At 37.6% G+C, this 12548-nt stretch overlaps 1 protein-coding gene across 1 annotated transcript in view; it reads left to right on the top strand.

Annotated features, from left to right (window-relative positions):
* The first annotated feature begins 3956 nt into the window (after positions 1-3956).
* The window catches only part of LOC124169479 (alpha-tocopherol transfer protein-like), a 30674-nt gene continuing 22082 nt past the window's right edge, over positions 3957-12548 (top strand). The window contains exon 1 of the mRNA XM_046548098.1: positions 3957-4067. The gene's annotated coding sequence lies outside the window, so the exon portion shown is untranslated. The remainder of the gene's footprint in view (positions 4068-12548) is intronic.

Raw genomic sequence — 12548 nt, forward strand, 5'->3', positions numbered from 1 at the left:
TTTTATGCGTGATTGAATGGGTATTGATGCAGTTCAATACGATTTTTTTATTTGAACGACCGAATGTCGTCTAGTTAAATTCAATAAAAACTCTTGAGCAAATTTGGTGTTGATTATAGGCTTACACGACCATTAAGACAACAGTTTGACTTAAAAAAAAAATGAAACAACCGTTCATTGCCCATCGATCCGAAAGGCTTACGTGTTTTGTCGATGCGAATTTGCGCCCCGTTCACCGTGAAGCCCACGGCAACGTAACTATCTTCTTCCGGACAGACCGCGCCCTAAGGTTATTTACCTCGAGTGACGGGGAAGTTGCGGCATATGGAACGGGGGGGCAAGGTCTCCCAATCACTCGGTCGACTCTGCTGAATCCCACATTTACCGGGATTGCAACGAGTGAAACGGCGCTGTAGAAATGCATTCGACGCGACGTTCAATTGTTGCCCTCGAAAAAAGCAATCGGCGGCCGCCTGTCGTGTTGACTCGGACAGATTTTGAACCTACCAAACCTGTGGTCAGGGCCGGATTAAGGGCCGGGAAACCCGGGTGACTTAGATTGGGAGAAGACCAAACGCCCAAACAGCAAAAAAATCTTCATTAAACTCCAACAAATACTTTCTGATGACTCTTTTTTACGAAAAACGTACACCGCAACATGTGCACAAAAAAAGTTGATGGTATACATCAAGGATCTTCCACCCGCGGCCCCCGGGCCGCATGCGAACAGCCGGATTATTTTTTGCGGCCCCTGAAGGCTAAAGAAAATATTATATCGCGCCACACAATATAAATCATCAGAAATAAACAATGTCAAAAATCGCATTGATGGATTGAACTTTTTAACCAATAAAGATTGTTGCATTTTTTAATTATGTATTTTTTTTAATTGATGCAAAGTGATGAAGAGCATTGTGGCCCTGCGAACGATGCGAAATCGATTTTTGGCCCTTGCATTAAAAAAGGTTGAAGATCCCTGGTTACATACTTACCTGCTACCCATACTACTGGCAAAAACTAAAAACTCACTATTTTTAAGTTAAAAAAATATTTGGGAGGTTCCACAGACTATTTTTAAGTTAAAAAAATATTTGGGAGGTTCCACAGACTTCCAGTTCCACAGACACACAGTTTAATTGGAGGTATTCCTTACCAAAACCCCGGTAAGGGGACGACTCAGCAGTATTTTTCCAGGGTAATTATTTTGTATTGAGTCGGCCCTGCCTGTGGTTACGCGAAATGGGTGAGATTCCGCAATCCTACTGTCGATACTCTCTCAAATCTCTAGTTTCGATGCTGTGATTGGCGCCTTTATTGAATGAAACCCGAGCATTGCCGTGAATTCATTCATCTTTAGTTCCTCGCCTCTGTATCAGCTTCCATTGCTGTAGCTAATTGCCTCAGTAACCGGGGAAAATTACAAATCATTCCCAATCCAAGGAATGCTGCATAACTGTCGTGACCCCAATTAAGTTTCCTTGGCATCCGTATAAATAATGAAAGAGAAATGACTTTTACTGCAATATATTAAATAAATTTTCCTAAAAATTATCAATGAAAATTTTTATGTCATCTCTGAAAATAAGGCTTTTACCGTAAAAAAACGCCTTAAAGGTTGAAATGTCTACGATTATTCGGAGTCCATTGTAAAAATAAGCTATCATTCTCTTTGTGGATAACATAAAAAGAACGAAACATATCTTAAGCACAATTAGCACAAGTTTCAGATCACTTTAATCACTGTGCACATTACGTTCCTCCGCGTTTTCATGGTTACTTCAAAGTGCATCCAAGAAAATGTTTGCGTTTCCATAGCTCAGTAGCTAAGGAGTTGTGACCCCATGTTTATACGATAAAAATGATTAAAGTTGTCCCCATTACTACCTTCTGAAGCATTGCAGATTCCTCCTGAAACAATCTGTATATTTTTTCCATTCTACTCTTACCTATTTGTTATATAAGTGGAAATATAACAGGTTTTATCAATGTTTCCCTCCATGGATTGAGGTTACGGAATATAGTACCTGATTCTAAGCCTAATAACGAAGCACGTAGTAGGCCTTATGAATACTGCAGCTAAATATAACGCCTCTGTAAATTTCAAACTCAAAGCGTATCATATTATTTGCTCGAGATACACAAAATGGTCCTAATCGGAAAAAAATTATCTCCACTCACTAAATAACACTGTCTTACATTTAATATTTGTGGGTAAATCCTTCATGCCTCGACAGTAAAAATAATGTATATGTATTAACAAATTTTCTTCTTTCCAAAACAGAAGGGATGTATATTCTGAGGATACAGATCAACTGCCCATTTTTCAATACATAAGACATTTTGGCAAACTGCTTGTTTTTGGCAAGAGTTGGAGATGGTGTTTAGATCAGTTCGAAACCCCAATGCAGGATTTTTTCTCGGGGGTGCTTTTATAGGCTTTTTGGCTAACGTTTTATAACAATAGGCCATTTGTATAACTACTATTCAATACGAATAATAATACATAACGACCATATAATAATCCAAAACGGTCATTTCATAGTATCCCTACACGAGGAAAAAATCAATGTGAAGATTCTTGGGTTTTATATCAAATCAAATGGGTCCTTTTTGTGGAAGGAAGTTATTCAACGGGGAGTGAAAACAAAAAACATATTAATTAAATAATAAAATTCTCCATTACATCAAACTGTTCAGGTGCACCACCTGAAAAATGCCCAACATCAAGCTAACTCTTCAGCATGGAGATATCTCAACACATCCCTGATATTTCTTATCGGTTATAACAATAAAACTTGAAGAGATAATTTTCTCAAGATGTCTCATCTTAACGGACGCTGACATGAAGTACTTGATATTATCGCTCAGAGGCATCTGGTACTTTTTAAAAATTCCGACTGATATCTGGTACCGTCTGGTTTAATTCTATTATAGGCATCATCCAATGTCTATCCTGATATCTAAATAGAACCAACAGGAATTAAAATAGATTATCATGGTGTTGTCATGGGATAAGGGTGGCAATGGTACTTATTTATCATTGCAATGGCCGAAATAAAGACGGATATTTTATGATAAATTAGCAAGGCGAAGAGAGATGACTAGAAGTTTTGTCTATCTTGCTGAGTTGAAGTCTTTTTTTTCGTCATTTTCGATCATTTTTTCATCATTTTGAGTGATCACTCCAGCGATCACTCGAATGATCACTCGCAAATTATCGTCACCGGCAATTGTTTTTCGCGATCACGACCGCGATGAGGATTCCCATCACTTTTTTCATCACTCATCTGGTCGCGTTTTCCGTCACTGAAACCGTCACTGAAAAACATATCTTATTGTTAGCATACACTTACAATTAGCCCATCAGAACGTATGGCCGTAAGGAGCGATTGCAGCGCAACGTTTGACAATCGTGGGAACGACATAGGTAAACATAATCAGGCTACATATTTTCGTGAGGCGGATCCTATAACTACGAGCTGTGATATCGGAAATGACGCGAAAAGCGGCGTCGGGAGGAACCGTGTGATTCAGAAAAATGATAACTCGAGCGATCACTGTTCCGGTCCCGACAAGCGATCGCTTGAGTCATCACTTTTCGCGACGAAAATAATGATCGTGTGGTTCAGGCTTTGGCAACGCATCTACTGGTTACATGATCGATGCATGGACCTAAATACAATAGCGGATGATTTCTCGGTCTAAATCACGTTCTACGGCTGGTGTCCACCGCTACTGCAATGCTATAATAAAATTAAAGATATGAATAGGCATGTGGTCGACCGTGCAGGCTTCACACACATCGACATATCAGAAGAAACCAGAGATACTAGATTCGCTTCGAGTCCTTGATTCTTCTTCCGCTGAGGAGAAGTGAAAGGTGAGAATCGCCTTGCCCCTGGTGATGAGGGGGGAAAGAGAGCAAGTAGGCTATAAGTAGAGGAGGAAGTATTTAGACTCCCCAGTGTCTCCCAGCACCTCAAAACATCCTCACAAACGCATCTGGGATACACTCATATTCACGAAGACATACGGGGATTTACTACGAGTATCAACATAATCTGAAGGTAAGAATATTCAATAACTTCTCTCGCTGTTCAACAGTTTTAGGAATATTAAGAATAGAAATACTGGACCATCTACCAAAAATGTGTTAAATTCACACGCTTACTCTGGGGTGAGCTCTACCCACACCTTTCCCAACAAACCTTCGGGTTAAATCGCTGAATGAATTCGGGTATTCAACCGTTTTAGGGATATTAGAAATAGGATTATCTTACCGCCTACTATTAATATGAGAAATTCACAACTGTGGTTTAGTTTGAGGTGAGCTCAAGCCTCACCTATTAGGATAAACCTTTGGGTTGAATAGCTGTACGAATTCGGGCATTCAGCAGTATGAGTGATATCAGGAATAGGAATGCAGGACCACCAACCATTAATGTGTGAAATTTACACGCCTGTGGCTTAATTTAAGGTGAGCTCTATCCTCACCTAGCCTGAAAACCTTCGGATTGAATCGCTGAATGAATTCGGGCATTCCACAGTTTTAGGAATATTAGGAATTAAAATACTGGATCTTCAACCCTGAATGTTTGACATCAACACGGCTGTGGCTTAGTTTGAGGTAAGCTCTATCCTCGCCTATCCTAATAAACATTTGGATTGTATCACTGATGAATGAAAGAAACTTAATTTAGATTCTTAATAATATAATATATCGAATGCATATCATTTCTATCTTATATCTTGCAAGAGCAAACATTCTATTGCAAATACTGAGTATAGATGGTTTCCTCTACACCCATTTTATTATATGTATTATTGCATTATATATTTTATGATATATTTCAACCAGGACCTGGTGGTTTTTCAATATTTATTTATATAATGAGGAGAACAATACAGATTTCCAAAAAAGCAGTTTTTTATAGACTCACTATTCATGGATTAGCCACAATATGAATTAAACAAATTAATTGTTATGGGAGAACCTATTTATTTTATAATATCGCGAGGAAATCCCGGCCAAATGACCTACAGATTGTCCCTGTCCTACGACTGCCTCAGTGTATTTTCATTTCAAATAATACCAACTCTTATATATATTAATGGGTGCTTGATTATACGAGACTATTAGAATTACCCCTTCCCTGATCATCACATGTCATAATATAGCAACCAATGTATTTTTTCAAGAGAAATGTTTTCATATATTATCTACTTCGTTGCATATTTCCATTATGGTTTTAGAAAGCCTTCTTCCCGTAGTGGTCCATGCTAAGCATTTAATTCGGTGCAGTGGTTTAAATTTTTGTTTTTAAAAGCATTTTCACTAAATTCATACGGCTTGTACTTAATCGAATTACAGAATAGGTAAATAAAGTTTGTAATTATTTCAATTCATTTTTTTGCCATGCCTTTGCATTAAAACTGGTTTTCAGCTGATTTTTTTCTAAAATCAAAAATAACGAGTTATATTGGTAACTGGTGATAGTGAAAATGAATAGCGAGAGTGACTTAAGTAATTGCTGAGTGAGTTAAAAATTTGATACCATCTTCATTCGTATTCATGAGAGCTAGAAATTTAAATGAAAAGCACTTCAATTAGTGTTTTCATATATCTATTTATGTACTTAGGTATGCTTATCTATTTTAATGTGCTTCAGCTGGGTTTTCCTAGTATTAAAAAATAGATAGGTACTACTATTCATCATCATCATCATCATTGGTCAACAATCCTAGGATTGGTTTGACGCAGCTCTCCACTCAGTTCTCCTATCAGCTAATCTTTTCACTCCTACGTATTTCTTCTCTTTCACATCTCTCTTTAATTGTTCCATATATTTTGTTCGGGGTCTTCCTTTTCCATTCTTGCCTTCCACCTGCCCTTCGACGATTGTCTTCATCAGGCCATCATGTCTCAAGATGTGGCCTATAAGGTTGTTCCGTCTTCTTATTAAGGTTTTCATGAGGCTTCTCTTCTCTCCTAACCTTCTTAGCACTTCCTCGTTACTAACTCGGTCTATCCATTTGATTTTCATCATTCTTCTGTAGCACCACATTTCAAAGGCCTCTATCCTTGCTTTCTCCGCTGCGGTCATTGTCCATGCCTCACTTCCGTATAGGAGCATACTCCAGATGTAGGTTCTTATAAAGAGTTTCTTTACATCCATATTTAAGTTTCCCGCTGTTAGCAGGTCTCTCTTTTGGTGGAATGCTCTCTTCGCCTGGGCTATTCTGCTGATAATTTCTTTCTTGCTTCTCCCGTCACTAGTTATCTTGCTTCCCAAATAACAGAATTAGGTACTACTATTACAATTATTAAAATTCATATTATGGCTATTCCGTGAAAAAAGAGTCGATAAATAAGGGAGTTTTTCGTAAATAAGTAATTTTCTTCACATTATATCCAACAAATATTGAAAATCCACATTCGAAAGATGATATAATTTGTTATTGATTTGATATGAAAATTGAATACTTCTGTGTTAAGCCTGAATCACACGATCATTTTTTTTTCGTCGCGAAAGTGATCACTATCGAGATCACTTTTCCCGTCGCGAAAAGCAATCGCTCCAGTGATCATTTTTCTGAATCACACGGTCCCTCCCGCCGTCGCTTTTCGCATCATTTCCAATATCACAGCTCGTTGTCATAGGACCCACATCACGAAATTATATAGCGTGTTTGTTTATTTATGTCGTTCCCACAATTGTCAAACGATGCGCTGCAATCGCTCCATAGGGGAATGCGTTCCGATTGGCTGATATGGGGTTTTAGTGACGGTTTTAGCGACGGAAAAAGCGTCCGGACGAGTGATGAAAAATAGCGATGGGAGTCCTCGTCGCCATCGCGATCGCGAAAAACAATTGCCGGCGACGATAATTTTGCGCAGTGATCGCGATAGTGATCACTTTCGCGACAAAAAAAATGATCGTGTGATTCAGGCTTTACACCACTTGTGAGATGAAGTGAATAAGTGAAAAGCCGGTCAAATTATATGAATTTTTTCGGCGAATTAATCGCATTGGTTTTCATAATTTTTACTTCCGTTTTTAAGTTCTACTTTTCTCACTACGGAAAATCTGAATCAATATGGGCATATTGCTACAATTTTATGAGCCTTTTATCGCTTTAAATCGTCAATAGTCCTCAGATGGACGATTCATTTAACGGAGCTGTCTACTGCATTGTTTTAGCTTATCTTTTCATGCTAGCGTTCTTTTTCTCTTTATTTTGTTAATAACGGTATTTCAATATTTCATCGGGAGACAGCAGCTGCCTTTCATAATTATTTATAAACGAGGCTATAAGTAAAGGTAAGATAACTAACTTTTTGATCGAAGTGGAGGCTAGAAACCTTCAGAGAAATATGAATTGCATCGCGGAAACAGAAGGGGCAAACTGGTGCTTTCTTTAAATTTCTCAATACATCTTCCACGATTTCCACTGAGTCATTCGTGTCACTGTTTCTAGGGGAATATTTGGATGGGCTGAAGAAATCATATCAGATAAGAATAAGTCGGATTGGAAGAATGTTGGATGAAAAAAATATTGGATTCCAACTCTTGAATATCTGATATTTCTTGGAAACGATTGTCGATTAAAGGTAACAGATAATACATGGATTTAGCCTAAATCCCTCAGATATTTTCTCCGAAATGAAGTGATTGGTCATTCGAGATGACTAGATTATTGATTGAGGACGTGCAAGGCAAAGGTGATGATCATTTCTGTCATCAAAATCCATGTGTTATCTTATTGAGCATTCATCCCAATAATTACAGTTAAGCTTACATATTGCACCATTACGAGGTGTATTGTGAGGCATTCTTTACTGTTAATTTGCTTAGCTATTTTACAGTCAATTCGTTCAGTTTGAAGTAAAGCATGTGTGCCCATCCATCACCTATTAATCTAATCACTGCATCGGATCTCATTAGTTACATGGTGTTACGTGTAGTACGAAATCTATCATCTCGATCGCACTGAACACCACTTGAACCGTCACACACGACAATACAAGATTGGTAATCAAATTATCATACGGATATGTAAACAAATTCTTTCTATTCACGTGCCATTCACGAACAGTGCATGAGACGGGACGAGACAATGCTCAGACGCCAACCTATTTTTTCCCTTATCCTAATCAATTTCCGCTATATTCTATCTTCTTCCTATTAAGTGATGATAAGGTAGGTGTTTCAACACGCTTTGTGGGCGATTCGCAAAGTAAAAATATCGATACTTTAATAATTCCTTCATAGTTATTGTTGGATGATCTCGATAAAATGAAGGACATGTTGTACTGTAATCAGGGAATTGGACTATATTTTAATCAACTGGGACAATGTTTTGATCAATTTTTGCACGCATTTTTCACTGTCCACAACCATACGTGATATACATTTGACATAAACATACATACTTCCCTTTAATTTTAAACAAAATATCAATGAAATATTCGTTAGCAACTGATCTTTTACAAAATAGCAACCCTACATATAAAATTATTCCATATTTCACTCGTAGACTCGTAGTTTCTGCAATTTTATTTTATTTTTCTGTTTAATATCTTTGTTAAATTTATGTTAATCAAATAAATAAGTTAGATTCTTAGACAATTTTAGGGCAAATCCAGGTTTTTTTCCGGCTGTTACATTACCCTCGTTGCCATGCACCAGAAGTTTGCTTCGGCTGCATGACAACAGCGGTTGCTATGGTGTAATGCGAGTTGCTCATACCGATATTTTGTTTTCAATTCCCACGCATCGGAAAATCATACATTTCATGTAATCGGCTTCATTTTTCGTAAGAATAATGCTGAAAGTTAAAGTTATCACATACCCAATGAAATGTAACAATATCAAAACATGGAATGTCATAAGATAGGTGCCCATGGGCTACTGGTCTCCTCAGCTGTATCGCGGATAATCGCCACAAGGAAAATTTTCGAGGGAGGGGGGTGAAGCCCCCTGAGTCCCCCCTTAATTCATTTCTACGACAGTGAATAATTTCGGAATAAATTACTGTTCTAAATGCATTCACTGATGGTTAATTAATGGAGGAGATGTTGCAGTTGGGATAAAAAGGAACACATCGGTACACGTTGACCCAAGGCCGTAACAAGCGGGTGTCCATACCCCCCCGAAATTTTTAGGTGATACAGCCTTCATTGTGCCGCCTTCAAATCAACCCCATAGAAATTTTTCCCCCTGTCAGAAACTACCCCCCCGAAATTTTTCAGACAAAGGCCTTCCTTTAGTAAGATGTAGGCGTACAAAATTGGACAAGCTGAACATTTTAGGAGCAAACGACTCGTAGAATTATTTAACGACGGAAAGAATTCAATGTATGAACATTAGATAATAATTTACATTATTCAAATTAGACGCCTTTGCTTGAATTCATGAAAAATTATATAACTAGAGTAGTCATATTGAAATTAGTTGAACTGTCGCTATTAATTTTAAAGTTTATTTAAGGAAATAAATGAATTCGTTCATGATGAGTTTCTACGAAATAAGTGCGAAAAAAATAACAACCAGATTAATCTTTAAAACCAGATGCATTTTGTGACCAAGATTCCATTATCTTCGACTAATTTATGTTGGAAAAATAGTCGATAAATCATCTGTACCCCGTAGAATGTTCACCACATAGCTATGGGAACATATAGAGTCAATACTTCTGAAATAAAAAATTGATATCATTACGCCAGAGATCTTTGGAAAGCGAGATAGCTGAGCGGATTTATTTATATGCTAGACGAACAATAAACACTGTAAATAAATAAATAAATAAACATCATTATAAATAATCAGTAATAAACATCAGGTCGCGCATGGGAGGATCCAGGACCCCCTATTGAAATAAGGAAAAATTTTGTCTTCTGTCGACCTGTCGCCGCTCAGAGCTACCATATTTCTTCTAATACATCGACTAGTATTACTATACTTCTTTATTTTATTGATTTAAACATTTATTATTAATACAATATTCTTGCTGCCGATCCCTTAATTAATAAACCAATCGCTTTACCAGTGGCCTTGGTCTTCATTTTAGTTTTTTAGGCCATAGAAGAATGTACCTTTTACGAGTAATGTTAAAATTATTAAAGTTAAGTTAAAGGTGAAATTACATTATTTTTGGTTTTATTCTGCCGTTTGTTTTTTCTTAATATAGAAAACTTAGTTCAGAGGGAGGTCTCTTTTTTTATAAAATTGATGCTCTAAAACATTTCTAAATAGAGGAGACCCTCGTGTGTCCCCTGGACGCTTCGTTTATAGTGATAGTTGGAACGCATTTCAACCCTTTCAAACCCAGAGCTGCTTCTGGAAGATATCAAATTTCAAGATTTTTAATTTTGAAAAATTGAAACTTTAGCTTTAAATCATAATTATTGTGGCAGCTAAATGTTTCTTCATTACAATTTACACCACAAAATAATGGGTGGATTAGATATTTCCTAAATAGAATAGAAAATTTTACACTTTTTTGATGATGCTTTGAAGCAACATTGGGTCATAATGGGTTGAACTGTTTCCGAAAAAAAGCTCGTATCTCGGAAGAGACGGAAAAGGTGATCGTGTGATTCAGGCTTGGGAAAGAATTTCGGGGGGGGGGGGGGTTGAACCCTCTATAGGCTTCCCCCCTTCCCGACTACGTGCCTGGCAAGGGGAATAGGAATCCAGTGCCGACGCGACGTCTGTGTTTGCATGGGAAATCAGGCTTGGGCCTCGTCTGTCTGCCCTAGAGTCGAGGGGAAGTCGAACCGCAATGATCCGCGTTGGATCCGCGCGAGAGGTCCCCATTCGGAAGTCGCACGCGAAGGAAACGTTCACCGCTCTTGAAGTGCTTCTCTCTTTACATATCTGTCGTGTGGGGCTGGCTGACGATCGAAACTTTTCTGCTCTCGACACGAACGCAACCGTGCGGTAAAATTATCCACACAGCTAGGGAGTAAACAGTGGCGTATCCAGGAATTTCGTTCGGGGGAGGGGTCCGAAACCAGGGGGGAAATGTTTTTGAAAAATAGGATACTAATTAAAGGGTTTTTAACTAATTTTAACACTTTTCATAATCCAAAAACTTCATTTGTCAAAGAAATCTTTTGTAAATTCATGATTTTTCTATAATTTGTTTCCTTTTGTGACGCAAAGTAAGTGTGCCTTCATATTTCGGGGGGGTTCTGCGCCCACCGGACCCCCCCCCCACGCTATGCCACTGGAAATAACTGATTATGAGTAGCCGAGTTTCTGGTAACGGTTACGCTTCATTTAATTTTCTTGTAGTCTCTACAAAAAATGAGTTTTTTTTTCTTATTTTCTTTTCTTGACCTCTTATCAAATGGTAAACTCGCTTTCGCTCGCCAGAAATTCGCTTTGTGGCCTGCGGCAGTTTTTGGTCACACCCTATGACGCAAAACCGTATTTGCCTCCGTTGTAGACATAATAATTCACGAAATAGTGAAAATGCTCTACAATTTCGTCCCAACTGTAATCATTCATTTAAATACCCTATACCTACAAATGACATCCACGAGATTGCACTGCACTTTACCAGTACCGGATACAGAAAAAACTCAAATTTACTTTTATTGTAATGAAAAGTTATCAATATAAAACACGGTCTCCAGCGTTACTTTGTGGAACTGCTTCATCATAAATAAAATAAAAATATACTTTGTTCTATCCCACACTTTATTTTAAATAGTACGACCTGGGTTTCTGCATACCATGCTATCATCAGGTAGCATGATATGCTGAAACCCGGGTCATACTATTTAAAATAAAGTGTGGAATAGAACAAAGTTTACTTATATTTATACTTAAATTTTTATTTTATTTTATGAAAAATTATCAAGTCACATGCAAAGTTTTATTCAAGCTGATTTTACACATATACAAGACAATGCTACCTTATTATATAAAATAGTTACAATTGCTGTTCCGAAATGTTAGACTATACGGGCGGCCCTGCAAGGGGGGCCGCAAATACCCCCCCCCCCCTTGTAACCGCCACTGAACTTAACATACCACGCATGAGGAGTGGTATAGTCGCGCCAAAGAATTAATATCGGGGCAAAGAAGGTAGAAAGCTGAACTTTAAGCATTTTTACGAAATTCTGCCGAAGCTCCATAGGGTCTCCATTGCTTGTAAAATATCATTTTACCCATTTCTTATTTGACTACAACAATGAATCATTAAACAATGTTTAAACGAAAACGTTTACCATCTACGGTCGAAAGAGTGAAGAAGAACACGCGAAAATCTATGAAAACGACGAAACGGTCGTCCTGTTCATCTCGTCACGGACACAATATTTGATTGGTACATTTCATTGTGTTTTTATATAGAGAGAACGACATCGTCGCATTAAAAATAGCGTTTTAAAATTAAATTTGACCCATTATTTGAATTTTTGCAATGTCCGAAATTTGGAATTCAATTTCCGAGGCGTAGAAAAGTACATGAATATCGAAGTTACGTATATTAAATGGAAAACAAATATCCAAACTTTAAACTTGAATAAATTTTGA

Source organism: Ischnura elegans, chromosome 12 (genome assembly GCF_921293095.1).
Source record: "Ischnura elegans chromosome 12, ioIscEleg1.1, whole genome shotgun sequence".
Lineage (NCBI taxonomy): Eukaryota > Metazoa > Arthropoda > Insecta > Odonata > Coenagrionidae > Ischnura > Ischnura elegans.